Consider the following 4233-nt stretch of genomic DNA (forward strand, 5'->3'; position numbering starts at 1 on the left):
TACATATTATTAAAAGGTCATGTACCTTTGAAATTTTGATATTTTAGTCCCTATATATTATTTTTTTTTATGAATGAAATGGCAGCTAATGATAACTAGTGTTACATTAAATCAAATTAAAAAATTTACAAACAGATGATTAACATGGACCAAATTATGAATAATTCAAAAACAATAATTATGTACAAAAAATAGAATTGAAAACAATTTGGGATAAAAGTAAAATCAATTACTTACATCTATTTGTTCTTCAAAATTGTTGTTTAATTTTTTAATTTTATTCAATATTTGATTTAATGTCATGTCATTCATGTTAAAACAACGTAAGTTCATTATTGTCAAAATTAATGTGCAAGTACTAAAATGTTAGCTTTTCAAATGCACAAGGGTTGAAATGTTCCTTTCAATAATAGAGGGGCTAAAATGGACTTTATAATATGTTAAAGGGACTTGTAGTGAACTGTAACCTGAAAGTAGCTAACAGTGAGGGGCTCAATTTTTATACTTTTTTTAATATTTGTTTATATATTTGTTTATAATACTTTAATAATTTGTATTCTTTTTAATTATTCTTTTGCAATTTTTTTACAGTATTTATAATTTTTTACAACTTTTAAAATTTTAAAATATTTTTTAATTTTTCAAATGATGACACAATTGTCTAATGCATGGCAATTCATGATTGGATGGATATCTCAATCGGTTTTTTTTAGACCTAAATAGCTGAACCAAAGAACATCTGGTAACGTTAAGGATTAAAATGGACCAAAAAAAACCTTTAATGAGCAAAGTGAGAAACATGCTATCCTTTAAGGACTAAAGCATGATTAAACATTTTATATAAAATTTATTAAAAGAACCTTAAACACAAAGTAAATCTTAAAAAACAAAACACACATGATACAACTTGAACTTAAGATATCAAGATCCCCAACAAGCCTCAATTTTGTCATTTCAATTAAAGATTCATTGGTTTCACCAACAAATGTTGGATGCAATTTTAAGACAACATTGTTAGGAGGGGCAACCATGAATCTCAAACATAAATTGTACAATTTTAGAATTTCTTTTATATTTTATAATTTTTAAAATTTTCTAAAATGATTTTATTTTTTAATTTAAATTATTTTTTAAAATATTATTTAAAAATTGTAATTTTTTTATTTTTTTAAGGATTTTATTGAAAATATTTTTAAAAATTTTCTTTTCAGAACTTTTGTGTAGTTTTAAAGAGTATGGACCAAATTGAAAATAACTGTAAATACAAGAGGACTAAAAAAGTTATTTGACATAGTTATATTTATCATCAAAATAATGTTAACAAAAAATTGGACGAAAGGACGAAAAACTTTAAACCAACAAAAGTAAAGGGACTTATAGCATATTTGAACCACGAAGGTGGGAGTCGTTTTCTGAAAACAAGTCTGCCAGTGCCTAGGCCCAGGAGCCTCCATGTAGGATTAAGTTTCCCAAAGAAGTTTGTCAAAATTTGTTTGAATCCATTTTCTTGGATACTGTATGAGCCCATTAATCAAGTAAACATCAAATTTGCAAATAAGTTAAGCAGCAGCGGCCCATTGCAACCGATGTAAATATATTAGTCATATTATAAATGCAAATAATAATAATAATGTTTTTTCCCTTATAAAATAAATGTTGTATATGTATTTTTCTTGTAGTAACATTAACATCGCAACTTGTTTGAATAATCTAATTATAGGTTCTGATCATATTTGTGTTTTTTTAAGACAATGCTTAGAACTATTTATAACATTTTCGTAACCCATAAATGGAAAGATAATGTCCTTTCGAACCCAGATCCTCATATATTAACAATAATACCTATGCCAATCAAGTTAACACCCAATTGGCCAGAGTTTATTAAATTTTAATTTCCTAATTTACATTGTAATATTATAATTTTATTATAACTAATATTATTTTTTGCCGACTAAATATATAACTTAATCATAAATAATTATAATATATAGAAAAATTGAATATAAAGTTGAATATTTTAATTGTTATCAGGTGAATAAACGTTTTATTTTTTATAAATTAAAAATAAATAAGATATAACTTAATTAATGTGAATAATATTTAAAATAAATAATATTTTATGAATAAAAGAAGTTGATATCATAATTTAAGTTAATAATAAAATAAAATATCAAGTAAAAAATAACAATATATTGTAATTAATAAAAAATTATACATATTTCTTTATTCATTTGCTATTTCAAATCATTAAAAGAAACAAAATCATTAAATAAAATATTTTTGTGAATTGTAGAAATTGTTTATTTAACAATGGTATAAAAAGTTATTTATTCAAACAAATAATTATTTTAGAGAAATTAAATTAATATTTAAAGCAAAATAATTACAAAATAAAGTAAATATTTACAGATAAAAATTAAACTTGTCGTGATCTCGGCAACGTCCCCGGCGCTGGCGTGCAACGATCCGACTGCCTCCGTCAATGATACTGTTGCACCTTGCTGAGGCGTTTGATAGTTGCTCGGTCTAGCCTCTGGTATTCCGTTCGGTGTACTTAGAAAAGTAGCATAATCATATACACCATAATCGGGAGTTAAGGGGTGTTACGTGACTGGAGGTGTCGATGGAAAAATATCTTCAGTAGTAGGTGTACGTGCTTCCCAATCGAGCTCCGAGTGGTATAAGAATGATCCGGACCGTATCAAATGTTGAGGCTCGGGGTCGTCACCAAAAATATCCTTGAATGATGGAGGAAATTAGGGCTCAGGCTCAGGCTCCAAGTGGTATGATGAAGAGTCGGATGCTTTATATTGGGGTTTGAGATTGGGGTTCGAGGCAGAATCGGTTTTGGTGTTCCTGAATGGCGGAACTCGATTACGACGCGGTCGTGTGTTCCTCTGTTGCCATAGGGAAGATTTCGGTTGCGCGTCTTTCAGGATCAGCATATAACGACCTTGGAATATAAAGGGCTTTCCGTGTGCCATATATCATTCTGCGGACTTGCGCGTAAGAGAGAACCTTCCCTCTAAGACAGACAAGGAAGGGCGTCTCGAATGTCGATCATTCCACAGAAAGATATACGGTTCATGTTTTTCCACCCAATTTAAAGCGTTCCAACCCGAACCCTTTTTGTCCATTCTGTGGACTTCTTGGATGTCGACGGAAGGGTTCGGGATAAGTTATGCGCAACTAAACTGCCTCAATAACCGACCTCCATCGTGCCATTCCACCATATGAAAATGAATCAACGGAACATTTGACACAAACAATTGTTGCTGCTCGATAACCCATGATGGTATGAGCACCGCGACCTCTTCCTCGACATATGGCATCCATAGAAACTGCATAATATAGACAACACATTATTAGTTTTTTTGTTCAATTATTGTATTTAAAAAAGAAAGATTCGGAACCGTATTTTATGCCATCCCCGGAATGAGTCTCTATCATCATACGGTACACAGGTACGGTGAACGATCGACCGATTCCCGGTACAGTTTCCCATCTAAAAAAATGAATAAATTATCATATTATTTTTTCCATGCAAAAATGAGTATACTATACTATACAATTAAAAAACAGATTGCAAAATTGAACTATATATCTACATGTTCACGAGTGGCCAGACATACAGTTGGTGGTTCACTAATGCCAGAAATGGCATTCGGTATAATGCTCAAGACTGCAGTAGAAGGCAGCAACCATCAATTATTTTCGTAGACAGCTTTGTCACTCGACAAAGCTCGCTGTATCAGCATGTCAATACTGCAGAGCCCCAACTAAATCTTCCGGCAAGCCAGAGATCCTCTAATAAAGGGAGATACGTGATGTAGACTTTATTTTGATTGGCGTCCGGCAACAGTATCCCACCTATAAGTTGCAGAATGAACGCTCTTGCAGTGTAGATAATGTCCATCTGCGTTAGACTGCTCGGAAGATACTGGAAGTTTTCTTTTAACCAAGTAAATTTAATATAGGTTAATCGTCCTTCCTCATCGTTGGGGGGGCACTCTTCCAAGTAACTGCTCGCAAGTGCCCTACAGATCGAGCATTTTTCCAAGCTCGGTCACTGCTTCACCGTTTATAGACAGCCCCAGTTGGACTACTACGTCTTGCAGTGTAATAGTTACCTCCCTACACGGGAGGTGGAACATATGTGTCTCCGTGAGCCATCTTTCAACTAAGGCCGATATTAAATCAGCTCGCAGCTCAGATATCTGAATGTACGCGGCT

The sequence above is a fragment of the Gossypium hirsutum genome, chromosome D07, assembly GCF_007990345.1.
Source record: "Gossypium hirsutum isolate 1008001.06 chromosome D07, Gossypium_hirsutum_v2.1, whole genome shotgun sequence".
Classification (NCBI taxonomy): domain Eukaryota; kingdom Viridiplantae; phylum Streptophyta; class Magnoliopsida; order Malvales; family Malvaceae; genus Gossypium; species Gossypium hirsutum.